Source organism: Manacus candei, unplaced genomic scaffold (assembly GCF_025592945.1).
Source record: "Manacus candei isolate 608988 ecotype Guabito, Panama unplaced genomic scaffold, ASM2559294v1 h1tg000161l, whole genome shotgun sequence".
Lineage (NCBI taxonomy): Eukaryota > Metazoa > Chordata > Aves > Passeriformes > Pipridae > Manacus > Manacus candei.
The window spans coordinates 87,626-114,384 of NW_026138209.1; the positions used below are offsets into that span (position 1 = coordinate 87,626).

At 48.3% G+C, this 26,759-nt stretch overlaps 1 protein-coding gene, 2 long non-coding RNA genes and 1 pseudogene across 4 annotated transcripts in view; 3 read left to right on the plus strand and 1 right to left on the minus strand.

Moving 5' to 3' along the window:
• Positions 1–26,759, plus strand: part of LOC127463453 (zinc finger protein 91-like) — a 307,626-nt pseudogene that overhangs the window by 86,233 nt on the left and 194,634 nt on the right.
• The window catches only part of LOC127463460 (gastrula zinc finger protein XlCGF7.1-like), a 99,828-nt gene that overhangs the window by 37,840 nt on the left and 35,229 nt on the right, over positions 1–26,759 (minus strand). The window lies entirely within an intron of this gene.
• On the plus strand, positions 1,080–7,805 carry LOC127463456 (uncharacterized). 2 transcript variants are annotated; one of them, XR_007900844.1, is made up of 3 exons: positions 1,080–1,206; positions 1,785–1,971; positions 7,768–7,805. It is a non-coding gene; the product is annotated as an uncharacterized LOC127463456 (long non-coding RNA). The 2 variants fall into 2 exon arrangements; XR_007900843.1 differs by lacking the exon at positions 7,768–7,805 and adding an exon at positions 6,414–6,451.
• Positions 11,268–25,133, plus strand: LOC127463459 (uncharacterized). Its single transcript, XR_007900847.1, has 3 exons — positions 11,268–11,345; positions 14,638–14,726; positions 24,967–25,133. It is a non-coding gene; the product is annotated as an uncharacterized LOC127463459 (long non-coding RNA).

The window sequence follows — 26,759 nt, forward strand, 5'->3', positions numbered from 1 at the left end:
GCAGAAAAATGGTTAACTGATAGCTGGTTATTAAAGTATGAAAGTATTCTGCTTAATACTTCCAAATTAGAACTAACACACTTGCAAAACCCAGCTCAGTTTCTGTATGGTGAACCCCAAGGGAGTGTAGTACATGATTGCACACAGGTCATAAGCCTCCAAACTAAAATTAGAGAATATCTTGAAGAAGAAGAGTTAGATACAGGTGAAAACCTTTATATCGATGGTTCATCTAGAGTTGTAGATGGGAAGAGAAGATCTGGTTATGCCATAGTGGATGAAATTACCTTTCAAGTTAGGGAATCTGGATCCTTGAGTAATACATGGTCAGCCCAAGTGTGTGAGTTATATGCTCTATTAAGATCTCTGCAGTTGTTGAATGGAAAAACAGGGATCGTGTTTACAGATTAAGGAAAAAGGGACTTGTAACTCAAAGACCACCTCTAGATATATCCATTCACAAATTCCGGCCAGGTGACAAGGTGTTAATTAAAACATGGAAAGAGACCTCTTTAACTCCACGATGGGAGGGGCCTTTTGTTGTTCTTCTCACCACAGATACTGCCGTGCCAACAGCTGAGCGAGGGTGGACCCAGGCGTCAAGGGGGAAAGGACCAGTAAAGGACTCTGAGTGGAAAGTAACATCAAGCCCCGGAGATTTGCATATGAGGATTAAAAGAGTACAGCCAACAGATGAACCCTGATGGAGATGTTGTAAGATCTAGCTTGTATACTTTCTTTCAGATACCCCAAGGACAAACTTTAAAGAAAGTAAACTTTCTTTCCTGGACTCTGGAGAGACTACCTGAACAGACCGGAGGCTCAGAACTGTATCAGATAGTTGGAACTCAAACTTTCTGGGGTGGCACCTTTTGTCTGGCAGGAATCGACAGTTGGATTCAATTTTTCAGGAAGTGGGACCGACCATTGCAGACCAGAGCTAAAAAAAGGGAACAGCAGCTCTTTCCACCAGGAAAAAAAGTTTGGATCCTTTGCCTTCAGGTGCAGTTGTTGGGGCAGCCTGGGCACTTCTTGGGCAGGAAAAGACCTTTCTGTGGTGGCACCATTTCTGTGGTAGGAATCTTTAGCTGGATTCAGCTTTTCAGGAGGTGGGACCGGCCATTGCAGAGCAGGGCTGAAAAAAGGGAACAGCAGCTCTTTCCACCAAGAAAAAAAGTCTGGAAGCTTTGGCTTCAGGTGCAGTTTGTGGGGCAGTCTGGTCACTTCTTGGGCAGGAAGACCTTTCTGTGGTGGCACCATTTCTCTGGCAGGAATCTTCATTTACATTGAATTTTCCAGGAGGTGGGAACGGCCATTGCAGCGCAGGGTTAAAAAAAGGGAACAGCAGCTCTTTCCATCAGGAAAAAAAGTCTGGAAGCTTTGGCTTTGAGATACAGTTTGTGGGGCAGCCTGGGAACTTCTTGGGCAGCAAAGAGCTTTCTGTGGTGGTACCTTTTGTCTGGCAGTAATCTTCATTTGGATTCAATTTTTCAGGAGGTGGGACCGGCCATTGCAGCGCAGAGCTGAAAAAAGGGAACAGCAGCTCTTTCCACCGGGATAAAAAGTCTGAAATCTTCTGCTTTGAGGTGCAGTTGTTCGGGCAGCCTGGGCACTTTTTGGGCATCAAAGAGTTTTCTGCGGTGGCACATTTGTCTGGCAGGAATGTTCATTTCTATCTAATTTTCCAAGAGGTGGGACCAGGTATTGCAGAGCAGGCCTGAAAAAAGGGAACAGCAGCTCTTTCTATCAGGAAAAAAGCATGGAAGCTTTGGCTTCAGGTGTAGTTGGTGGGGCAGCCTGGGCACTTCTTGGGCAGCAAGAGTTTTCTGTGGTGGCACCTTTTGTCTGGCAGGAATCTTCATTTACATTGAATTTTCCAGGAGGTGGGACCGGTCATTGCAGCGCAGGCCTGAAAAAAAGGAACAGCAGCTCTTTCCACCAGGAAAAAAAGTCTGGAAGCTTTGACTTCAGGTGCAGCTTGTGGGGCAGCCTGGGTACTTCCTGGGAAGGAAGGGTTTTCTGCGGTGGCACCTTTTGTCTGGCAGGAATCTTCATTTGGAGTAAATTTTTCAGGAGGTGGGACAAGACATTGCAGCGCAGGCCTGAAAAAAGGGAACAACAGCTCTTTCCACCAGGAAAAAAGGCAGGAAGCTTTGGTTTCTGGTGAAATTTTTAGGCACCTTGGCACTTCTTGGGCATCAAGACCTTTCTGTGGTGGCACCTTTTGTCTGGCAGGAATCTTCAGTTGGATTCAATTTTTTAAAAAGTGGGACAAGTCATTTCAGTGCAGGGCAGAAAAAGGGGAACAGCAACTCTTTCCACCAGGAAAAGAAGCCTGGAAGCTTTGGCTTCAGGTGCAGTTGTTAGGCAGCCTGGGCACTTCTTGGGCAGGAAGAGTTTTCTGTGGTGGCACCTTTTGTCTGGAACGAATGTTCATTTACATTATGTTTTCCAGGAGGTGGGACCGGTCATTGCAGCGCAGACCTGAAAAAAGGGAACAGCAGCTCTTTCCTCCAGGAAAAAAGTCTGGAAGCTTTGGCTTCAGGTGCAGTTGTTGTGCAGCCTGGGCACTTCTTGGGCAGGAAAACCTTTCTCTGGTGGCAGCTTTTGTCTGGCAGTAATCTTCATTTGGATTCAATTTTTCAGGAGGTGGGACCAGCCATTACAGCGCTGAGCTGAAGAAAGGGAACAGCACCTCTTTCCACCAGGAAAAAAAAGTCTGGAAGCTTTGGTTTTCAGGTGTAGTTGGTGGGGCAGCCTGGGCACTTCTTGGGCAGCATGAGATTCCTGTGGTGGCACCTTTTATCTAGGAGGAATCTTCATTTGGATTCAATTTTCCAGGCGGCGGGACCGGCCATTGCAGCGCAGGCCTGAAAAAAGGGAACAGCAGCTCTTTCCACCAGGAAAAAAAGTCTGGATCCTTTGGCTTCAGGTGCAGTTTTTGGGCAGCCTGGGCACTTCTTGGGCAGGAAGAGTTTTCTGTGGCGGCACCTTTCGTCTGGCAAGAATCTTCATTCGGAGTTAAGTTTTCAGGAAATGGGAGAAGCCATTGAAGCGCAGGCCTGAAAAAAAAAAAACAGCAGCTCTTTTCTACTGGGAAAAAAAATCTGAAAGCTTTGGCTTCAGGTGCAGTTTGTTGGGGCAACCAGGGCACCTCTTGGGCAGGAAGACCTTTCTGTGGTGGCACCTTTTGTCTGGCAGGATTCTTCGTTTGAATTAAATTTTTTAGGAGGTAGGACTGGTCATTGCAGCGCAGAGCAGAAAAAAGGGAACAGCAGTTCTTTCCACCAGGAAAAAAAGTCTGGATCCTTTGACTTCAGGTGCAGTGTGTGGGGCAGCCTGGGCACCTCTTGGGCAGGAAGAGTTTTCTGTGGTGGCACCTTGTGTCTGGAAGGAATCTTCAGTTGGATTCAGTTTTTTAAAAGGTGGGACAAGCCCATTTAGCGCAGGCCTGAAAAAAGGGAAGAGCAGCTCTTTCTACCAGGAAAAAAAGTCTGGAAGCTTTGGCTTTGAGGTGCAGTTGTTGGGCAGGCTGGGGAGTTCTTGGGCATCAAATAGCTTTCTGTGGTGGCACCTTTTGTCTGGCAGGAATCTTCAGTTGGATTCAATTTTTCAAAAGGTGGGACCGGCCATTGCAGAGCAGGGCTGAAAAAAGGGAAGAGCAGCTCTTTCCACCAGGAAAAAAAGTCTAGAACCTTTGGCTTTCAGGTGCAGTTTATGGGGCAGCCTGGGGAGTTCTTGGGCATCAAATAGCTTTCTGTGGTGGCACCTTTTGTCTGGCAGGAATCTTCATTTGGATAGATATTTTTAAAAGGTGGGACATGCCAATGCAGCGCAGGTTTGAAAAAAGGGAACAGCAGCTCTTTCCACCAGGAAAAAAAGTCTAGAACCTTTGGCTTTGAGGTGCAGTTGTTTGGGTAGCCTGAAGACTTCTTGGGCATCAAAGAGCTTTCTGTGGTGGCACCTTTTGTCTGGCACGAATGTTCATTTACATTATGTTTTCCAGGAGGTGGGACCGGCCATTGCAGCGCTGGGCTGAAAAAAGGGAACAGCAGCTCTTTCCTCCAGGAAAAAAAGTCTGGATCCTTTGGCTTCAGGTACAGTTGTTGGGCAGCCTGGGCACTTCTTGGGCAGGAAGGACTTTCTGTGGTGGCACCTTTTGTCTGGCAGGAATCTTCAGTTGGATTCAATTTTTCAGGAGTTGGGACCAGCCATTGCAGCGCTGAGCTGAAAAAAGGGAACAGCAGCTCTTTCTACCAGGAAAAAAAGTCTGGAAGCTTTGGCTTCAGGTGCAGTTGTTGGGGCAGCCTGGGCACTTCTTGGGCAGGAAGACCTTTCTGTGGTGGCACCTTTTGTCTGGCAGGAATCTTCATTTGGATTCAATTTTCCAGGAGGAAGGACCGGCCATTGCAGCAGGGCAGAAAAAAGGGAACAGCAGCTCTTTCCACCAGGAGAAAAAGTCTAGAACCTTTGGCTTTGAGGTGCAGTTGTTTGGGTAGCCTGAAGACTTCTTGGGCATCAAGGAGCTTTCTGTGGTGGCACCTTTTGTCAGGCACGAATGTTCATTTACATTATGTTTTCCAGGAGGTGGGACTGGCCATTGCAGCGCAGACCTGAAAAAAGGGAACAGCAGCTCTTTCCTCCAGGAAAAAAAGTCTGGAAGCTTTGGCTTCAGGTGCAGTTGTTGGGCAGTCTGGGCACATCTTGGGCAGCAAGAGTTTTCAGTGGTGGCACCTTGTGTCTTGCAGGAATCTTCAGCTGGAGTAAATTTTCCAGGAGGTGGGACCGGTCATTGCAGCGCTGGGCTGAAAAAAGGGAACAGCAGCTCTTTCTACCAGGAAAAAAAGTCTGGAAGCTTTGGCTTCGAGGTGCAGTTGTTGGGCAGGCTGGGGAGTTCTTGGGCATCAAATAGCTTTCTGTGGTGGCACCTTTTGTCTGGCAGGAATCTTCAGTTGGATTCAATTTTTCAAAAGGTGGGACCGGCCATTGCAGAGCAGGGCTGAAAAAAGGGAACAGCAGCTATTTCCACAGGGAAAAAAATCTGGAAGATTTGGCTTTTGGTGCAGTTGTTGGGCAGCCTGGGTACTTCTTGGGCAGGAAGAGTTTTCTCTGGTGGCACCTTTTGTCTGGCAGGAATCTTCAGTTGGATTCAGTTTTTTAAAAGGTGGGACAAGCCCTTTCAGCGCAGGCCTGAAAAAAGGGAAGAGCAGCTCTTTCCATCAGGAAAAAAAGTCTAGAACCTTTGGCTTTGAGGTGCAGTTGTTTGGGTACCCTGAAGACTTCTTGGGCATCAAATAGCTTTCTGTGGTGGCACCTTTTGTCTGGCAGGAATCTTCATTTGGATAGATATTTTTAAAAGGTGGGACATGCCAATGCAGCGCAGGTTTGAAAAAAGGGAACAGCAGCTCTTTCCACCAGGAAAAAGAGTCTAGAACCTTTGGCTTTGAGGTGCAGTTGTTTGGGTAGCCTGAAGACTTCTTGGGCATCAAAGAGCTTTCTGTGGTGGCACCTTTTGTCTGGAACGAATGTTCATTTACATTATGTTTTCCAGGAGGTGGGACCGGCCATTGCAGCGCTGGGCTGAAAAAAGGGAACAGCAGCTCTTTCCTCCAGGAAAAAAAGTCTGGATCCTTTGGCTTCAGGTGCAGTTGTTGGGCAGCCTGGGCACTTCTTGGGCAGGAAGGACTTTCTGTGGTGGCACCTTTTGTCTGGCAGGAATCTTCAGTTGGATTCAGTTTTTTAAAAAGTGGGACAAGCCCTTTCAGCGCAGGCCTGAAAAAAGGGAAGAGCAGCTCTTTGCACCAGGAAAAAAAGTCTGGAAGCTTTGGTTTCTGGTGCAGATGTTGGGGCAGCCTGGGCACCTCTTGGGCAGGAAGACCTTTCTGTGGTGGCACCTTTTGTCTGGCAGGAATCTTCATTTGGATTCAATTTTTCAGGAGTTGGGACCAGCCATTGCAGCGCTGAGCTGAAAAAAGGGAACAGCAGCTCTTTCTACCAGGAAAAAAAGTCTGGAAGCTTTGGCTTCAGGTGCAGTTGTTGGGCAGCCTGGGCACTTCTTGGGCAGCAAGAGTTTTCTGTGGTGGTACCTTGTGTCTTGCAGGAATCTTCAGCTGGAGTAAATTTTCCAGGAGGTGGGACCGGTCATTGCAGCGCTGGGCTGAAAAAAGGGAACAGCAGCTCTTTCCTCCAGGAAAAAAAGTCTGGAAGCTTTGGCTTCGAGGTGCAGTTGTTGGGCAGGTTGGGGAGTTCTTGGGCATCAAATAGCTTTCTGTGGTGGCACCTTTGTCTGGCAGGAATCTTCAGTTGGATTCAGTTTTTTAAAACGTGGGACAAGCCCTTTCAGCGCAGGCCTGAAAAAAGGGAACAGCAGCTCTTTCCACCAGGAAAAAAAGTCTGGAAGCTTTGGTTTTGAGGTGCAGTTTGTGGGGCAGCCTGAGCACTTCTTGGGCAGTAAAGAGTTTCCTGTGGTGGCACCTTTTGTCAGGCAGGAATCTTCATTTGGATAGATATTTTTAAAAGGTGGGACCGGCCATTGCAGCGCAGGGCAGAAAAAAGGGAACAGCAGCTCTTTCCACAGGGAAAAAAGTCTGGAAGCTTTGGCTTCTGGTGCAGTTGTTGGGCAGTCTGGGCACTTCTTGGGCAGCAAGAGTTTTCTGTGGTGGCACCTTTTGTCTGGCAGGAATCTTCAGTTGGATTCAGTTTTTTAAAAGGTGGGACAAGCCCTTTCAGCGCAGGCCTGAAAAAAGGGAAGAGCAGCTCTTTACCACCAGGAAAAAAAGTCTGGAAGCTTTGGTTTCTGGTACAGATGTTGGGCAGCCTGGGCACTTCTTGGGCAGGAAGACCTTTCTGTGGTGGCACCTTTTGTCTGGCAGGAATCTTCATTTGGATAGATATTTTTAAAAGGTGGGACCAGCCATTGCAGCGCAGGGCAGAAAAAAGGGAACAGCAGCTCTTTCCACCAGGAAAAAAAGTCTAGAACCTTTGGCTTTGAGGTGCAGTTGTTTGGGTAGCCTGAAGACTTCTTGGGCATCAAAGAGCTTTCTGTGGTGGCACCTTTTGTCTGGCACGAATGTTCATTTACATTATGTTTTCCAGGAGGTGGGACCGGCCATTGCAGTGCAGACCTGAAAAAAGGGAACAGCAGCTCTTTCCTCCAGGAAAAAAAGTCTGGAAGCTTTGGCTTTGAGGTGCAGTTGTTGGGCAGGCTGGGAAGTTCTGGGGTATCAAATAGCTTTCTGTGGTGGCACCTTTTGTCTGGCAGGAATCTTCATTTGGATAGATATTTTTAAAAGGTGGAACCAGCCATTGCAGCGAATGGCCTGAAAAAAGGGAACAGCAGCTCTTTCCTCCAGGAAAAAAAGTCTGGAAGCTTTGGTTTCTGGTGCAGATGTTGGGGCAGCCTGGGCACTTCTTGGGCAGGAAGACCTTTCTGTGGTGGCACCTTTTGTCTGGCAGGAATCTTCAGTTGGATTCAATTTTTCAAAATGTGGGACCAGCCATTGCAGAGCAAGGCTGAAAAAAGGGAACAGCAGCTCTTTCCACAGGGAAAAAAGTCTGGAAGCTTTGGCTTCTGGTGCAGTTGTTGGGCAGTCTGGGCACTCCTTGGGCAGGAAGAGTTTTCTGTGGTGGCACCTTTTGTCTGGCAGGAATCTTCAGTTGGATTCAGTTTTTTAAAAGGTGGGACAAGCCCTTTCAGCGCAGGCCTGAGAAAAGGGAAGAGAAGCTCTTTCCCACCAGGAAAAAAAGTCTGGATCCTTTGGCTTGGAGGTGCAGTTTGTGGGGCAGCCTGAGCACTTCTTGGGCAGTAAAGAGCTTTCTGTGGTGGCACCTTTTGTCTGGCACGAATGTTCATTTACATTATGTTTTCCAGGAGGTGGGACCGGCCATTGCAGCGCAGACCTGAAAAAAGGGAACAGCAGCTCTTTCTACCAGGAAAAAAAGTCTAGAACCTTTGGCTTTGAGGTGCAGTTGTTTGGGTAGCCTGAAGACTTATTGGGCATCAAAGAGCTTTCTGTGGTGGCACCTTTTGTCTGGCACGAATGTTCATTTACATTATGTTTTCCAGGAGGTGGGACCGGCCATTGCAGCGCAGACCTGAAAAAAGGGAACAGCAGCTCTTTCTACCAGGAAAAAAAGTCTAGAACCTTTGGCTTTGAGGTGCAGTTGTTTGGGTAGCCTGAAGACTTATTGGGCATCAAAGAGCTTTCTGTGGTGGCACCTTTTGTCTGGCACGAATGTTCATTTACATTATGTTTTCCAGGAGGTGGGACCGGCCATTGCAGCGCAGACCTGAAAAAAGGGAACAGCAGCTCTTTCCTCCAGGAAAAAAAGTCTGGATCCTTTGGCTTCAGGTGCAGTTGTTGGGCAGCCAGGACACTTCTTGGGCAGGAAGGACTTTCTGTGGTGGTACCTTTTGTCTGGCAGGAATCTTCAGTTGGATTCAATTTTTCAAAAGGTGGGACCGGCCATTGCAGAGCAGGGCTGAAAAAAGGGAACAGCAGCTCTTTCCACAGGGAAAAAAGTCTGGAAGATTTGGCTTCTGGTGCAGTTGTTGGGCAGCCTGGGTACTTCTTGGGCAGCAAGAGTTTTCTGTGGTGGCACCTTTTGTCTGGCAGGAATCTTCAGTTGGATTCAGTTTTTTAAAACGTGGGACAAGCCCTTTCAGCGCAGGCCTGAAAAAAGGGAAGAGCAGCTCTTTCCACCAGGAAAAAAAGTCTGGATCCTTTGGCTTTGAGGTGCAGTTTATGGGGCAGCCTGGTGAGTTCTGGGGCATCAAATACCTTTCTGTGGTGGCACCTTTTGTCTGGCAGGAATCTTCAGTTGGATTCAATTTTTCAGGAGTTGGGACCAGCCATTGAAGCGCTGGGCTGAAAAAAGGGAACAGCAGCTCTTTCCACAAGGAAAAAAAGTCTGGATCCTTTGGCTTCAGGTGCAGTTGTTGGGCAGCCTGGACACTTCTTGGGCAGGAAGGACTTTCTGTGGTGGCACCTTTTGTCTGGCAGGAATCTTCAGTTGTATTCAGTTTTTTAAAAGGTGGGACAAGCCCTTTCAGCGCAGGCCTGAAAAAAGGGAAGAGCAGCTCTTTCCACCAGGAAAAAAAGTCTGGAAGCTTTGGTTTCTGGTGCAGATGTTGGGGCAGCCTGGGCACGTCTTGGGCAGGAAGACCTTTCTGTGGTGGCACCTTTTGTCTGGCAGGAATCTTCATTTGGATAGATATTTTTAAAAGGTGGGACCGGCCACTGCAGCGCAGGGCAGAAAAAAGGGAACAGCAGCTCTTTCCACCAGGAAAAAAAGTCTAGAACCTTTGGCTTTGAGGTGCAGTTGTTTGGGTAGCCTGAAGACTTCTTGGGCATCAAAGAGCTTTCTGTGGTGGCACCTTTTGTCTGGAACGAATGTTCATTTACATTATCTTTTCCAGGAGGTGGGACTGGCCATTGCAGCGCAGACCTGAAAAAAGGGAACAGCAGCTCTTTCCTCCAGGAAAAAAGGCTGGAAGCTTTGCTTTCAGGTGCACTTGTTGGGCAGCCTGGGTTCTTCTTGGGCAGGAAGACCTTTCTCTGGTGGCACCTTTTGTCTGGTAGGAATCTTCATTTGGATTCAATTTTTCAGGAGTTGGGACCAGCCATTGCATCGCTGGGCTGAAAAAAGGGAACAGCAGCTCTTTCTACCGGGAAAAAAAGTCTGGAAGCTTTGGTTTCTGGTGCAGATGTTGGGGCAGCCTGGGCACTTCTTGGGCAGGAAGACCTTTCTGTGGTGGCACCTTTTGTCGGGCAGGAATCTTCAGTTGGATTCAATTTTTCAAAATGTGGGACCGGCCATTGCAGAGCAAGGCTGAAAAAAGGGAACAGCAGCTCTTTCCACAGGGAAAAAAGTCTGGAAGCTTTGGCTTCTGGCGCAGTTGTTGGGCAGTCTGGGCACTCCTTGGGCAGGAAGAGTTTTCTGTGGTGGCACCTTTTGTCTGGCAGGAATCTTCAGTTGGATTCAGTTTTTTAAAACGTGGGACAAGTCCTTTCAGCGCAGGCCTGGAAAAAGGGAAGAGCAGCTCTTTCTACCAGGAAAAAAAGTCTGGAAGCTTTGGTTTCTGGTGCAGATGTTGGGGCAGCCTGGGCACTTCGTGGGCAGGAAGACCTTGCTCTGGTGGCACCTTTTGTCTGGCAGGAATCTTCATTTGGATTCAATTTTCCAGGAGGAAGGACCGGTCATTGCAGCAGGGCAGAAAAAAGGGAACAGCAGTTCTTTCCACCAGGAAAAAAGTCTGGAAGCTTTGGCTTCAGGTGCAGTTGTTGGGCAGCCAGGACACTTCTTGGGCAGAAAGGACTTTCTGTGGTGGCACCTTTTGTCTGGCAGGAATCTTCAGTTGGATTCAATTTTTCAAAAGGTGGGACCGGCCATTGCAGAGCAGGGCTGAAAAAAGGGAACAGCAGCTCTTTCCACAGGGAAAAAAGTCTGGAAGCTTTGGCTTCAGGTGCAGTTGTTGGGCAGTCTGGGCACTTCTTGGGCAGCAAGAGTTTTCTGTGGTGGCACCTTTTGTCTGGCAGGAATCTTCAGTTGGATTCAGTTTTTTAAAAGGTGGGACAAGCCCTTTCAGCGCAGGCCTGAGAAAAGGGAAGAGAAGCTCTTTCCCACCAGGAAAAAAAGTCTGGATCCTTTGGCTTGGAGGTGCAGTTTGTGGGGCAGCCTGAGCACTTCTTGGGCAGTAAAGAGCTTCCTGTGGTGGCACCTTTTGTCTGGCAGGAATCTTCATTTGGATAGATATTTTTATAAGGTGGGACCAGCCATTGCAGAGCAGGGCTGAAAAAAGGGAACAGCAGCTCTTTCCACCAGGAAAAAAAGTCGGGAAGCTTTGGTTTCTGGTGCAGATGTTGGGGCAGCCTGGGCACTTCTTGGGCAGGAAGACCTTTCTGTGGTGGCACCTTTTGTCTGGCAGGAATCTTCATTTGGATAGATATTTTTAAAAGGTGGGACCGGCCATTGCAGCGCAGGGCAGAAAAAAGGGAACAGCAACTCTTTCCACCAGGAAAAAAAGTCTAGAACCTTTGGCTTTGAGGTGCAGTTGTTTGGGTAGCCTGAAGACTTCTTGGGCATCAAAGAGCTTTCTGTGGTGGCACCTTTTGTCTGGAACGAATGTTCATTTACATTATGTTTTCCAGGAGGTGGGACCGGCCATTGCAGCGCAGACCTGAAAAAAGGGAACAGCAGCTCTTTCCTCCAGGAAAAAAAGTCTGGATCCTTTGGCTTCAGGTGCAGTTGTTGGGCAGCCTGGACACTTCTTGGGCAGGAAGAGTTTTCTGTGATGGCACCTTGTGTCTTGCAGGAATCTTCAGTTGGAGTAAATTTTCCAGGAGGTGGGACCGGTCATTGCAGCGCTGGGCTGAAAAAAGGGAACAGCAGCTCTTTCTACCAGGAAAAAAAGTCTGGAAGCTTTGGCTTCGAGGTGCAGTTATTGGGCAGGCTGGGGAGTTCTTGGGCATCAAATAGCTTTCTGTGGTGGCACCTTTTGTCTGGCAGGAATCTTCAGTTGGATTCAGTTTTTTAAAAGGTGGGACAAGCCCTTTCAGCGCAGGCCTGAAAAAAGGGAACAGCAGCTCTTTCCACCAGGAAAAAAAGTCTGGAAGCTTTGGTTTCTGGTGCAGATGTTGGGGCAGTCTGGTCACTTCTTGGGCAGGAAGACCTTTCTGTGGTGGCACCTTTTGTCTGGCAGGAATCTTCATTTGGATAGATATTTTTAAAAGGTGGGACCGGCCATTGCAGCAGGGCAGAAAAAAGGGAAGAGTAACTCTTTCCACCAGGAAAAAAAGTCTAGAACCTTTGGCTTTGAGGTGCAGTTGTTTGGGTAGCCTGAAGACTTCTTGGGCATCAAAGAGCTTTCTGTGGTGGCACCTTTTGTCTGGAACGAATGTTCATTTACATTATCTTTTCCAGGAGGTGGGACTGGCCATTGCAGTGCAGACCTGAAAAAAGGGAACAGCAGCTCTTTCCTCCAGGAAAAAAGGCTGGAAGCTTTGCTTTCAGGTGCAGTTGTTGGGCAGCCTGGGTTCTTCTTGGGCAGGAAGACCTTTCTCTGGTGGCACCTTTTGTCTGGCAGGAATCTTCATTTGGATTCAATTTTTCAGGAGTTGGGACCAGCAATTGCATCGCTGGGCTGAAAAAAGGGAACAGCAGCTCTTTCTACCGGGAAAAAAAGTCTGGAAGCTTTGGTTTCTGGTGCAGATGTTGGGGCAGCCTGGGCACTTCTTGGGCAGGAAGACCTTTCTGTGGTGGCACCTTTTGTCTGGCAGGAATCTTCATTTGGATTCAATTTTTCAGGAGTTGGGAACAGCCATTGCAGCGCTGAGCTGAAAAAAAGGAACAGCAGCTCTTTCCTCCAGGAAAAAAAGTCTGGAAGCTTTGGCTTCAGGTGCAGTTGTTGGGCAGCCTGGGCACTTCTTGGGCAGCAAGAGTTTTCTGTGGTGGTACCTTGTGTCTTGCAGGAATCTTCAGCTGGAGTAAATTTTCCAGGAGGTGGGACCGGTCATTGCAGCGTTGGGCTGAAAAAAGGGAACAGCAGCTCTTTCCTCCAGGAAAAAAAGTCTGGAAGCTTTGGCTTTGAGGTGCAGTTGTTGGGCAGGCTGGGGAGTTCTTGGGCATCAAATAGCTTTCTGTGGTGGCACCTTTGTCTGGCAGGAATCTTCAGTTGGATTCAGTTTTTTAAAACGTGGGACAAGCCCTTTCAGCGCAGGCCTGAAAAAAGGGAACAGCAGCTCTTTCCACCAGGAAAAAAAGTCTGGATCCTTTAGCTTTGAGGTGCAGTTTGTGGGGCAGCCTGGGGAGTTCTTGGGCATCAAATAGCTTTCTGTGGTGGCACCTTTTGTCAGGCAGGAATCTTCATTTGGATAGATATTTTTAAAAGGTGGGACCGGCCATTGCAGCGCAGGGCAGAAAAAAGGGAACAGCAGCTCTTTCCACCAGGAAAAAAAGTCTAGAACCTTTGGCTTTGAGGTGCAGTTGTTTGGGTAGCCTGAAGACTTCTTGGGCATCAAAGAGCTTTCTGTGGTGGCACCTTTTGTCTGGCACGAATGTTCATTTACATTATGTTTTCCAGGAGGTGGGACCGGCCATTGCAGCGCAGACCTGAAAAAAGGGAACAGCAGCTCTTTCCTCCAGGAAAAAAAGTCTGGATCCTTTGGATTCAGGTGCAGTTGTTGGGAAGCCTGGACACTTCTTGGGCAGGAAGAGTTTTCTGTGATGGCACCTTGTGTCTTGCAGGAATCTTCAGCTGGAGTAAATTTTCCAGGAGGTGGGACCGGTCATTGCAGCGCTGGGTTGAAAAAAGGGAACAGCAGCTCTTTCTACCAGGAAAAAAAGTCTGGAAGCTTTGGCTTCGAGGTGCAGTTATTGGGCAGGCTGGGCACTTCTTGGGCATCAAATAGCTTTCTGTGGTGGCACCTTTTGTCTGGCAGGAATCTTCAGTTGGATTCAGTTTTTTAAAAGGTGGGACAAGCCCTTTCAGCGCAGGCCTGAAAAAAGGGAACAGCAGCTCTTTCCACCAGGAAAAAAAGTCTGGATCCTTTGGCTTTGAGGTGCAGTTTGTGGGGCAGCCTGGGGAGTTCTTGGGCATCAAATAGCTTTCTGTGGTGGCACCTTTTGTCAGGCAGGAATCTTCATTTGGATAGATATTTTTAAAAGGTGGGACCGGCCATTGCAGCGCAGGGCAGAAAAAAGGGAACAGCAGCTCTTTCCACCAGGAAAAAAAGTCTAGAACCTTTGGCTTTGAGGTGCAGTTGTTTGGGTAGCCTGAAGACTTCTTGGGCATCAAAGAGCTTTCTGTGGTGGCACCTTTTGTCTGGCACGAATGTTCATTTACATTATGTTTTCCAGGAGGTGGGACCGGCCATTGCAGCGCAGACCTGAAAAAAGGGAACAGCAGCTCTTTCCACAGGGAAAAAAGTCTGGATCCTTTGGCTTCTGGTGCAGTTGTTGGGCAGCCTGGGCACTTCTTGGGCAGGAAGAGTTTTCTGTGGTGGCACCTTTTGTCTGGCAGGAATCTTCAGTTGGATTCAGTTTTTTAAAAGGTGGGACAAGCCCTTTCAGCGCAGGGCTGAAAAAAGGGAAGAGCAGCTCTTTCCCACCAGGAAAAAAAGTCTGGATCCTTTGGCTTTGAGGTGCATTTTATGGGGCAGCCTGGGGAGTTCTTGGGCATCAAATAGCTTTCTGTGGTGGCACCTTTTGTCTGGCAGGAATCTTCAGTTGGATTCAGTTTTTTAAAAGGTGGGACAAGCCCTTTCAGCGCAGGCCTGAAAAAAGGGAAGAGCAGCTCTTTCCCACCAGGAAAAAAAGTCTGCATTCTTTTGGCTTTGAGGTGCAGTTTTTGGGGCAGCCTGAGCACTTCTTGGGCAGTAAAGAGCTTCCTGTGGTGGCACCTTTTGTCTGGCAGGAATCTTCATTTGGATAGATATTTTTATAAGGTGGGACCAGCCATTGCAGCGCAGGTTTGAAAAAAGGGAAAAGCAGCTCTTTCCACCAGGAAAAAAAGTCGGGAAGCTTTGGTTTCTGGTGCAGATGTTGGGGCAGCCTGGGCACTTCTTGGGCAGGAAGACCTTTCTGTGGTGGCACCTTTTGTCTGGCAGGAATCTTCATTTGGATAGATATTTTTAAAAGGTGGGACCGGCCATTGCAGCGCAGGGCAGAAAAAAGGGAACAGCAGCTCTTTCTACCAGGAAAAAAAGTCTGGAAGCTTTGGCTTCAAGGTGCAGTTATTGGGCAGGCTGGGGAGTTCTTGGGCATCAAATAGCTTTCTGTGGTGGCACCTTTTGTCTGGCAGGAATCTTCAGTTGGATTCAGTTTTTTAAAAGGTGGGACAAGCCCTTTCAGCGCAGGCCTGAAAAAAGGGAACAGCAGCTCTTTCCACCAGGAAAAAAAGTCTGGATCCTTTGGCTTTGAGGTGCAGTTTGTGGGGTAGCCTGGGGAGTTCTTGGGCATCAAATAGCTTTCTGTGGTGGCACCTTTTGTCAGGCAGGAATCTTCATTTGGATAGATATTTTTAAAAGGTGGGACCAGCCATTGCAGCGCAGGTTTGAAAAAAGGGAACAGCAGCTCTTTCCACCAGGAAAAAAAGTCTGGAAGCTTTGGTTTCTGGTGCAGATGTTGGGGCAGCCTGGGCACTTCTTGGGCAGGAAGACCTTTCTGTGGTGGCACCTTTTGTCTGGCAGGAATCCTCATTTGGATAGATATTTTTAAAAGGTGGGACCGGCCATTGCAGCGCAGGCCTGAAAAAAGGGAACAGCAGCTCTTTCCACCAGGAAAAAAAGTCTAGAACCTTTGGCTTTGAGGTGCAGTTGTTTGGGTAGCCTGATGACTTCTTGGGCATCAAAGAGCTTTCTGTGGTGGCACCTTTTGTCTGGCACGAATGTTCATTTACATTATGTTTTCCAGGAGGTGGGACCGGCCATTGCAGCGCAGACCTGAAAAAAGGGAACAGCAGCTCTTCCCTCCAGGAAAAAAAGTCTGGATCCTTTGGCTTCAGGTGCAGTTGTTGGGCAGCCTGGACACTTCTTGGGCAGGAAGGACTTTCTGTGGTGGTACATTTTGTCTGGCAGGAATCTTCAGTTGGATTCAATTTTCCAGGAGTTGGGACCGGCCATTGCAGAGCAGGGCTGAAAAAAGGGAACAGCAGCTCTTTCCACAGGGAAAAAAGTCTGGAAGCTTTGGCTTCTGGTGCAGTTGTTGGGCAGCCTGGGCACTTCTTGGGGAGCAAGAGTTTTCTGTGGTGGCACCTTTTGTCTGGCAGGAATCTTCATTTGGATTCAATTTTCCAGGAGGAAGGACCGGTCATTGCAGCAGGGCAGAAAAAAGGGAACAGTAGCTCTTTCCACCAGGAAAAAAAGTCTAGAACCTTTGGCTTTGAGGTGCAGTTGTTTGGGTAGCCTGAAGACTTCTTGGGCATCAAAGAGCTTTCTGTGGTGGCACCTTTTGTCTGGCACGAATGTTCATTTACATTATGTTTTCCAGGAGGTGGGACCGGCCATTGCAGCGCAGACCTGAAAAAAGGGAACAGCAGCTCTTTCCTCCAGGAAAAAAAGTCTGGATCCTTTGGATTCAGGTGCAGTTGTTGGGCAGCCAGGACACTTCTTGGGCAGGAAGGACTTTCTGTGGTGGTACCTTTTGTCTGGCAGGAATCTTCAGTTGGATTCAATTTTTCAAAAGGTGGGACCGGCCATTGCAGAGCAGGGCTGAAAAAAGGGAACAGCAGCTCTTTCCACAGGGAAAAAAGTCTGGAAGATTTGGCTTCTGGTGCAGTTGTTGGGCAGCCTGGGTACTTCTTGGGCAGCAAGAGTTTTCTGTGGTGGCACCTTTTGTCTGGCAGGAATCTTCAGTTGGATTCAGTTTTTTAAAACGTGGGACAAGCCCTTTCAGCGCAGGCCTGAAAAAAGGGAAGAGCAGCTCTTTCCACCAGGAAAAAAAGTCTGGATCCTTTGGCTTTGAGGTGCAGTTTATGGGGCAGCCTGGTGAGTTCTGGGGCATCAAATACCTTTCTGTGGTGGCACCTTTTGTCTGGCAGGAATCTTCAGTTGGATTCAATTTTTCAGGAGTTGGGACCAGCCATTGAAGCGCTGGGCTGAAAAAAGGGAACAGCAGCTCTTTCCACAAGGAAAAAAAGTCTGGATCCTTTGGCTTCAGGTGCAGTTGTTGGGCAGCCTGGACACTTCTTGGGCAGGAAGGACTTTCTGTGGTGGCACCTTTTGTCTGGCAGGAATCTTCAGTTGGATTCAGTTTTTTAAAAGGTGGGACAAGCCCTTTCAGCGCAGGCCTGAAAAAAGGGAAGAGCAGCTCTTTCCACCAGGAAAAAAAGTCTGGAAGCTTTGGTTTCTGGTGCAGATGTTGGGGCAGCCTGGGCACGTCTTGGGCAGGAAGACCTTTCTGTGGTGGCACCTTTTGTCTGGCAGGAATCTTCATTTGGATAGATATTTTTAAAAGGTGGGACCGGCCACTGCAGCGCAGGGCAGAAAAAAGGGAACAGCAGCTCTTTCCACCAGGAAAAAAAGTCTAGAACCTTTGGCTTTGAGGTGCAGTTGTTTGGGTAGCCTGAAGACTTCTTGGGCATCAAAGAGCTTTCTGTGGTGGCACCTTTTGTCTGGAACGAATGTTCATTTACATTATCTTTTCCAGGAGGTGGGACTGGCCATTGCAGCGCAGACCTGAAAAAAGGGAACAGCAGCTCTTTCCTCCAGGAAAAAAGGCTGGAAGCTTTGCTTTCAGGTGCACTTGTTGGGCAGCCTGGGTTCTTCTTGGGCAGGAAGACCTTTCTCTGGTGGCACCTTTTGTCTGGTAGGAATCTTCATTTGGATTCAATTTTTCAGGAGTTGGGACCAGCCATTGCATCGCTGGGCTGAAAAAAGGGAACAGCAGCTCTTTCTACCGGGAAAAAAAGTCTGGAAGCTTTGGTTTCTGGTGCAGATGTTGGGGCAGCCTGGGCACTTCTTGGGCAGGAAGACCTTTCTGTGGTGGCACCTTTTGTCTGGCAGGAATCTTCAGTTGGATTCAATTTTTCAAAATGTGGGACCGGCCATTGCAGAGCAAGGCTGAAAAAAGGGAACAGCAGCTCTTTCCACAGGGAAAAAAGTCTGGAAGCTTTGGCTTCTGGCGCAGTTGTTGGGCAGTCTGGGCACTCCTTGGGCAGGAAGAGTTTTCTGTGGTGGCACCTTTTGTCTGGCAGGAATCTTCAGTTGGATTCAGTTTTTTAAAACGTGGGACAAGTCCTTTCAGCGCAGGCCTGGAAAAAGGGAAGAGCAGCTCTTTCTACCAGGAAAAAAAGTCTGGAAGCTTTGGTTTCTGGTGCAGATGTTGGGGCAGCCTGGGCACTTCGTGGGCAGGAAGACCTTGCTCTGGTGGCACCTTTTGTCTGGCAGGAATCTTCATTTGGATTCAATTTTCCAGGAGGAAGGACCGGTCATTGCAGCAGGGCAGAAAAAAGGGAACAGCAGTTCTTTCCACCAGGAAAAAAGTCTGGAAGCTTTGGCTTCAGGTGCAGTTGTTGGGCAGCCAGGACACTTCTTGGGCAGAAAGGACTTTCTGTGGTGGCACCTTTTGTCTGGCAGGAATCTTCAGTTGGATTCAATTTTTCAAAAGGTGGGACCGGCCATTGCAGAGCAGGGCTGAAAAAAGGGAACAGCAGCTCTTTCCACAGGGAAAAAAGTCTGGAAGCTTTGGCTTCAGGTGCAGTTGTTGGGCAGTCTGGGCACTTCTTGGGCAGCAAGAGTTTTCTGTGGTGGCACCTTTTGTCTGGCAGGAATCTTCAGTTGGATTCAGTTTTTTAAAAGGTGGGACAAGCCCTTTCAGCGCAGGCCTGAGAAAAGGGAAGAGAAGCTCTTTCCCACCAGGAAAAAAAGTCTGGATCCTTTGGCTTTGAGGTGCAGTTTGTGGGGCAGCCTGAGCACTTCTTGGGCAGTAAAGAGCTTCCTGTGGTGGCACCTTTTGTCTGGCAGGAATCTTCATTTGGATAGATATTTTTATAAGGTGGGACCAGCCATTGCAGAGCAGGGCTGAAAAAAGGGAACAGCAGCTCTTTCCACCAGGAAAAAAAGTCGGGAAGCTTTGGTTTCTGGTGCAGATGTTGGGGCAGCCTGGGCACTTCTTGGGCAGGAAGACCTTTCTGTGGTGGCACCTTTTGTCTGGCAGGAATCTTCATTTGGATAGATATTTTTAAAAGGTGGGACCGGCCATTGCAGCGCAGGGCAGAAAAAAGGGAACAGCAACTCTTTCCACCAGGAAAAAAAGTCTAGAACCTTTGGCTTTGAGGTGCAGTTGTTTGGGTAGCCTGAAGACTTCTTGGGCATCAAAGAGCTTTCTGTGGTGGCACCTTTTGTCTGGAACGAATGTTCATTTACATTATGTTTTCCAGGAGGTGGGACCGGCCATTGCAGCGCAGACCTGAAAAAAGGGAACAGCAGCTCTTTCCTCCAGGAAAAAAAGTCTGGATCCTTTGGCTTCAGGTGCAGTTGTTGGGCAGCCTGGACACTTCTTGGGCAGGAAGAGTTTTCTGTGATGGCACCTTGTGTCTTGCAGGAATCTTCAGCTGGAGTAAATTTTCCAGGAGGTGGGACCGGTCATTGCAGCGCTGGGCTGAAAAAAGGGAACAGCAGCTCTTTCTACCAGGAAAAAAAGTCTGGAAGCTTTGGCTTCGAGGTGCAGTTATTGGGCAGGCTGGGGAGTTCTTGGGCATCAAATAGCTTTCTGTGGTGGCACCTTTTGTCTGGCAGGAATCTTCAGTTGGATTCAGTTTTTTAAAAGGTGGGACAAGCCCTTTCAGCGCAGGCCTGAAAAAAGGGAAGAGCAGCTCTTTCCACCAGGAAAAAAAGTCTGGAAGCTTTGGTTTCTGGTGCAGATGTTGGGGCAGCCTGGGCACTTCTTGGGCAGGAAGACCTTTCTGTGGTGGCACCTTTTGTCTGGCAGGAATCTTCATTTGGATAGATATTTTTAAAAGGTGGGACCGGCCATTGCAGCAGGGCAGAAAAAAGGGAAGAGTAACTCTTTCCACCAGGAAAAAAAGTCTAGAACCTTTGGCTTTGAGGTGCAGTTGTTTGGGTAGCCTGAAGACTTCTTGGGCATCAAAGAGCTTTCTGTGGTGGCACCTTTTGTCTGGAACGAATGTTCATTTACATTATCTTTTCCAGGAGGTGGGACTGGCCATTGCAGTGCAGACCTGAAAAAAGGGAACAGCAGCTCTTTCCTCCAGGAAAAAAGGCTGGAAGCTTTGCTTTCAGGTGCAGTTGTTGGGCAGCCTGGGTTCTTCTTGGGCAGGAAGACCTTTCTCTGGTGGCACCTTTTGTCTGGCAGGAATCTTCATTTGGATTCAATTTTTCAGGAGTTGGGACCAGCAATTGCATCGCTGGGCTGAAAAAAGGGAACAGCAGCTCTTTCTACCGGGAAAAAAAGTCTGGAAGCTTTGGTTTCTGGTGCAGATGTTGGGGCAGCCTGGGCACTTCTTGGGCAGGAAGACCTTTCTGTGGTGGCACCTTTTGTCTGGCAGGAATCTTCATTTGGATTCAATTTTTCAGGAGTTGGGAACAGCCATTGCAGCGCTGAGCTGAAAAAAAGGAACAGCAGCTCTTTCCTCCAGGAAAAAAAGTCTGGAAGCTTTGGCTTCAGGTGCAGTTGTTGGGCAGCCTGGGCACTTCTTGGGCAGCAAGAGTTTTCTGTGGTGGTACCTTGTGTCTTGCAGGAATCTTCAGCTGGAGTAAATTTTCCAGGAGGTGGGACCGGTCATTGCAGCGTTGGGCTGAAAAAAGGGAACAGCAGCTCTTTCCTCCAGGAAAAAAAGTCTGGAAGCTTTGGCTTTGAGGTGCAGTTGTTGGGCAGGCTGGGGAGTTCTTGGGCATCAAATAGCTTTCTGTGGTGGCACCTTTGTCTGGCAGGAATCTTCAGTTGGATTCAGTTTTTTAAAACGTGGGACAAGCCCTTTCAGCGCAGGCCTGAAAAAAGGGAACAGCAGCTCTTTCCACCAGGAAAAAAAGTCTGGATCCTTTAGCTTTGAGGTGCAGTTTGTGGGGCAGCCTGGGGAGTTCTTGGGCATCAAATAGCTTTCTGTGGTGGCACCTTTTGTCAGGCAGGAATCTTCATTTGGATAGATATTTTTAAAAGGTGGGACCGGCCATTGCAGCGCAGGGCAGAAAAAAGGGAACAGCAGCTCTTTCCACCAGGAAAAAAAGTCTAGAACCTTTGGCTTTGAGGTGCAGTTGTTTGGGTAGCCTGAAGACTTCTTGGGCATCAAAGAGCTTTCTGTGGTGGCACCTTTTGTCTGGCACGAATGTTCATTTACATTATGTTTTCCAGGAGGTGGGACCGGCCATTGCAGCGCAGACCTGAAAAAAGGGAACAGCAGCTCTTTCCTCCAGGAAAAAAAGTCTGGATCCTTTGGATTCAGGTGCAGTTGTTGGGCAGCCTGGACACTTCTTGGGCAGGAAGAGTTTTCTGTGATGGCACCTTGTGTCTTGCAGGAATCTTCAGCTGGAGTAAATTTTCCAGGAGGTGGGACCGGTCATTGCAGCGCTGGGTTGAAAAAAGGGAACAGCAGCTCTTTCTACCAGGAAAAAAAGTCTGGAAGCTTTGGCTTCGAGGTGCAGTTATTGGGCAGGCTGGGCACTTCTTGGGCATCAAATAGCTTTCTGTGGTGGCACCTTTTGTCTGGCAGGAATCTTCAGTTGGATTCAGTTTTTTAAAAGGTGGGACAAGCCCTTTCAGCGCAGGCCTGAAAAAAGGGAACAGCAGCTCTTTCCACCAGGAAAAAAAGTCTGGATCCTTTGGCTTTGAGGTGCAGTTTGTGGGGCAGCCTGGGGAGTTCTTGGGCATCAAATAGCTTTCTGTGGTGGCACCTTTTGTCAGGCAGGAATCTTCATTTGGATAGATATTTTTAAAAGGTGGGACCGGCCATTGCAGCGCAGGGCAGAAAAAAGGGAACAGCAGCTCTTTCCACCAGGAAAAAAAGTCTAGAACCTTTGGCTTTGAGGTGCAGTTGTTTGGGTAGCCTGAAGACTTCTTGGGCATCAAAGAGCTTTCTGTGGTGGCACCTTTTGTCTGGCACGAATGTTCATTTACATTATGTTTTCCAGGAGGTGGGACCGGCCATTGCAGCGCAGACCTGAAAAAAGGGAACAGCAGCTCTTTCCACAGGGAAAAAAGTCTGGATCCTTTGGCTTCTGGTGCAGTTGTTGGGCAGCCTGGGCACTTCTTGGGCAGGAAGAGTTTTCTGTGGTGGCACCTTTTGTCTGGCAGGAATCTTCAGTTGGATTCAGTTTTTTAAAAGGTGGGACAAGCCCTTTCAGCGCAGGGCTGAAAAAAGGGAAGAGCAGCTCTTTCCCACCAGGAAAAAAAGTCTGGATCCTTTGGCTTTGAGGTGCATTTTATGGGGCAGCCTGGGGAGTTCTTGGGCATCAAATAGCTTTCTGTGGTGGCACCTTTTGTCTGGCAGGAATCTTCAGTTGGATTCAGTTTTTTAAAAGGTGGGACAAGCCCTTTCAGCGCAGGCCTGAAAAAAGGGAAGAGCAGCTCTTTCCCACCAGGAAAAAAAGTCTGCATTCTTTTGGCTTTGAGGTGCAGTTTTTGGGGCAGCCTGAGCACTTCTTGGGCAGTAAAGAGCTTCCTGTGGTGGCACCTTTTGTCTGGCAGGAATCTTCATTTGGATAGATATTTTTATAAGGTGGGACCAGCCATTGCAGCGCAGGTTTGAAAAAAGGGAAAAGCAGCTCTTTCCACCAGGAAAAAAAGTCGGGAAGCTTTGGTTTCTGGTGCAGATGTTGGGGCAGCCTGGGCACTTCTTGGGCAGGAAGACCTTTCTGTGGTGGCACCTTTTGTCTGGCAGGAATCTTCATTTGGATAGATATTTTTAAAAGGTGGGACCGGCCATTGCAGCGCAGGGCAGAAAAAAGGGAACAGCAGCTCTTTCTACCAGGAAAAAAAGTCTGGAAGCTTTGGCTTCAAGGTGCAGTTATTGGGCAGGCTGGGGAGTTCTTGGGCATCAAATAGCTTTCTGTGGTGGCACCTTTTGTCTGGCAGGAATCTTCAGTTGGATTCAGTTTTTTAAAAGGTGGGACAAGCCCTTTCAGCGCAGGCCTGAAAAAAGGGAACAGCAGCTCTTTCCACCAGGAAAAAAAGTCTGGATCCTTTGGCTTTGAGGTGCAGTTTGTGGGGTAGCCTGGGGAGTTCTTGGGCATCAAATAGCTTTCTGTGGTGGCACCTTTTGTCAGGCAGGAATCTTCATTTGGATAGATATTTTTAAAAGGTGGGACCAGCCATTGCAGCGCAGGTTTGAAAAAAGGGAACAGCAGCTCTTTCCACCAGGAAAAAAAGTCTGGAAGCTTTGGTTTCTGGTGCAGATGTTGGGGCAGCCTGGGCACTTCTTGGGCAGGAAGACCTTTCTGTGGTGGCACCTTTTGTCTGGCAGGAATCCTCATTTGGATAGATATTTTTAAAAGGTGGGACCGGCCATTGCAGCGCAGGCCTGAAAAAAGGGAACAGCAGCTCTTTCCACCAGGAAAAAAAGTCTAGAACCTTTGGCTTTGAGGTGCAGTTGTTTGGGTAGCCTGATGACTTCTTGGGCATCAAAGAGCTTTCTGTGGTGGCACCTTTTGTCTGGCACGAATGTTCATTTACATTATGTTTTCCAGGAGGTGGGACCGGCCATTGCAGCGCAGACCTGAAAAAAGGGAACAGCAGCTCTTCCCTCCAGGAAAAAAAGTCTGGATCCTTTGGCTTCAGGTGCAGTTGTTGGGCAGCCTGGACACTTCTTGGGCAGGAAGGACTTTCTGTGGTGGTACATTTTGTCTGGCAGGAATCTTCAGTTGGATTCAATTTTCCAGGAGTTGGGACCGGCCATTGCAGAGCAGGGCTGAAAAAAGGGAACAGCAGCTCTTTCCACAGGGAAAAAAGTCTGGAAGCTTTGGCTTCTGGTGCAGTTGTTGGGCAGCCTGGGCACTTCTTGGGGAGCAAGAGTTTTCTGTGGTGGCACCTTTTGTCTGGCAGGAATCTTCATTTGGATTCAATTTTCCAGGAGGAAGGACCGGTCATTGCAGCAGGGCAGAAAAAAGGGAACAGTAGCTCTTTCCACCAGGAAAAAAAGTCTAGAACCTTTGGCTTTGAGGTGCAGTTGTTTGGGTAGCCTGAAGACTTCTTGGGCATCAAAGAGCTTTCTGTGGTGGCACCTTTTGTCTGGCACGAATGTTCATTTACATTATGTTTTCCAGGAGGTGGGACCGGCCATTGCAGCGCAGACCTGAAAAAAGGGAACAGCAGCTCTTTCCACCAGGAAAAAAAGTCTGGAAGCTTTGGCTTCAGGTGCAGTTGTTGGGCAGCCTGGGTACTTCTTGGGCAGGAAGAGTTTTCTGTGGTGGCACCTTGTGTCTTGCAGGAATCTTCAGCTGGAGTAAATTTTCCAGGAGGTGGGACCGGTCATTGCAGCGCTGGGCTGAAAAAAGGGAACAGCAGCTCTTTCTACCAGGAAAAAAAGTCTGGAAGCTTTGGCTTTGAGGTGCAGTTGTTGGGCAGGCTGGGGAGTTCTTGGGCATCAAATAGCTTTCTGTGGTGGCACCTTTTGTCTGGCAGGAATCTTCAGTTGGATTCAGTTTTTTAAAACGTGGGACCGGCCATTGCAGCGCAGGCCTGAAGAAAGGGAAGAGCAGCTCTTTATACCATGAAAAAAAGTCTGGAAGCTTTGGTTTCTGGTGCAGATGTTGGGGCAGCCTGGGCACTTCTTGGGCAGGAAGACCTTTCTGTGGTGGCACCTTTTGTCTGGAAGGAATCTTCATTTGGATAGATATTTTTAAAAGGTGGGACCGGCCATTGCAGCGCAGGGCAGAAAAAAGGGAACAACAGCTCTTTCCACCAGGAAAAAAAGTCTAGAACCTTTGGCTTTGACGTGCAGTTGTTCGGGTAGCCTGAAGACTTCTGGGGCATCAAAGAGCTTTCTGTGGTGGCACCTTTTGTCTGGAACGAATGTTCATTTACATTATGTTTTCCAGGAGGTGGGACCGGCCATTGCAGCGCAGACCTGAAAAAAGGGAACAGCAGCTCTTTCCTCCAGGAAAAAAAGTCTGGAAGTTTTGGCTTCAGGTGCAGTTGTTGGGCAGCCTGGGCACTTCTTGGGCAGCAAGAGTTTTCTGTGGTGGCACCTTTTGTCTGGCAGAAATCTTAATTTGGAGTAAATTTTTCAGGAGGTGGGACAAGCCATTGCATTGCAGGGCTGAAAAAATGGAACAGCAGCTCTTTCCACAGGGAAAAAAGTCTGGATCATTTGGCCTTGAAGTGTAGTCGGTTGGGCAGCCTGGGCACTTCTTCGGGAACAAAGAGTTTTCTGTGGTGGTACCTTTTGTCTGGCAGGAATCTTCAGTTGGATTCCATTTTTCAGGAGGTGGGACGGGCCATTGCAGCGCAGGCCTGAAAAAAGGGAACAGCAGCTCTTTCCATCAGGAAAAAAAGGCTGGAAGCTGTGGATTTGAGGTGCAGTTGTTGGGGCAGTCTGGGCACTTCTTGGGCAGGAAGACCTTTCTGTGGTGGCACCTTTTGTCTGGCAGGAATCTTCATTTACATTGAATTTTCCAGGAGGTCGGACGGGCCATTGGAGCGCAGGGCTGAAAAAAGGGAACAGCAGCTCTTTCCACCAGGAAAAAAAGTCTAGAAGCTTTTGTTTTGAGGTGCAGTTGTTGGAGCAGCCTTGGCACTTCATGGACAGGAAGAGTTTTTTGTAGTGGCACCTTTTGTCTGGCAGGAATGTTCTTTTACATTAAATTTTCAAGGAGGTAGGACCAGCCATTGTAGTGCAGGGCTGAAAAAATGGAACACCAGGTCTTTCCACCCGGAAAAAAAGTCTTGATCCTTTGGCTTCAGGTGTAGTTGGGGCAGCCTGGGTACTTCTTGGGGAGGAGGAGTTTTCTGTGGTGGCACCATTTTTCTGGGAAGAATCTTCATCTGGATTCAATTTTTCAGGAGGTGGGACCGGCCATTGCAGAGCAGGGTTGAAAAAAGGGAACAGCAGCTCTTTCTCTAAGGAAAACAAGTCTGGAAGCTTTTGTTTTCAGGTGCAGTTTTTGGGGCAGCCTGGGCACTTCTTGGGCAGGAAGACCTTTCTGTGATGGCACCTTTTGTCTGGCAGGAATCTTCATTTGGATTCAATTTTTTAAAAGGTGGGACCGGCCATTGCAGAGCGGGGCTGAAAAAAGGGAATCGGGAGCTCTTTCCACCAGGAAAAAAAAGTCTGGAAGCTTTAGTTTTGAGGCGCAGTTTTTGGGGCAGCCTGGGCACTTCTTGGGCACCAAGACCTTTCTGTGGTGGCACCTTTTGTCTCTGAGGTGTTTGTTCCCTGTTAAGCAAGTCCCTTATGGTGTGAAGCACAGAGCTCTGGGACTGCTCACAGGGCATGTTGAAGGAATTCAGCAGCAGTGTGGAAAGAGGAGGTAGAAAAATTCAGTTCTGTATCTAATTGCCTTCCTCAATTAGAGAAATTGCTAATCTTGTGACATGATTTGTACTGGACCCTTCTAAGGATGTACTTTTGCCCACACCCTTTGCTCCAGATGTGCCAGCTACACCCAGTGAAACCAGAGAGAATCTCAGTGAAGCCAAAAATCAGCTCTTATGGCACTTGGCACTCTATGGGGTTTGGCACTGGAGCTCAATCTCTCTGGGATGGCTGGTCCAGAACAGTTCATTTAATGAATGGTGCTGTTGCTGAACTTCCCTGGGCACATTGCAATTGGCTACTGAGGCTGAAAGGTTTCCTCGAAGGATTTTTATCTTTTGAAACTACAGGCTGAATTTTAGGGATAAACTCCAGTATTCTGAAAGTGGAAAGTTGATCAAACAGAAAAGACTGTTTCTTCTACAACAGATTTGAAATAGTCCACTTGTAAAAATCACAAAGCTTGAAGTCTACTCAGCAGAGCTGATTCCTCATCTGCACTGATCATCAGCAACTGGCCTCTCTCCTATTTCAGGGTCTCATCTGTGTACACTGGATTAAGGCCTCCTAACTTCTTAAGAAAAGTAGTGTTCTAAGCTCACAGTTCTGGCAAGGTTTCCTTAGCAGATGGGTTGAAAAGCAAAACTTTGTTGCCATGACCAACGAATGCAGAGTCCAAGGTTGTTTGTGGTGCTAGCTTTGCTCCACGCTCTAATAACTTCTGTCCAGATCAGTGCTGGCAACAAGAATTCCAGGTTAACGCTTGTTTCATTTTTCAGGCTTTGCATTTCAAGAATGGGGAGTTGTTATTGGAAACTCTGCCATGGCTGTCAGT